The following is a 378-nucleotide window of genomic DNA, read 5'->3' on the forward strand; positions in this document are numbered from 1 at the left end:
CCGTTTCAATCAAAACCGGGAGGTGGTGTTTCCTTTTTTTTTTTTTACCTGATCCTATCCAACAAAAAGAGGTACAAAGCCTTCCCAGAATAAGAGCTTATTCATTTGGCTCCACACGCTCACCCCAGGTTGTGTTAAAGCAGAGGAACTGTTGTCATTAACCCCTCACGTACCTGGCACAACTCCTCCCCATGATTATGTGTTTCTTTTTGCAGTTCAAAGGCGAGGGAAGTCACGGAGTGATCCTGTTTGTGTACAGTTTACTTTTCTCTAGGACACTGGAAAGGTACATCTCGTTTTTTAAATATTCTCCTCTAGCTCGGTTACACACTCTGCAGTTTTCCTTGTTGTACTGAACGGCCCGTTCTCAGCGGGCCG

This window comes from Buceros rhinoceros, unplaced genomic scaffold (genome assembly GCF_000710305.1).
Source record: "Buceros rhinoceros silvestris isolate BGI_N320 unplaced genomic scaffold, ASM71030v1 scaffold31920, whole genome shotgun sequence".
Classification (NCBI taxonomy): Eukaryota; Metazoa; Chordata; class Aves; order Bucerotiformes; family Bucerotidae; genus Buceros; species Buceros rhinoceros.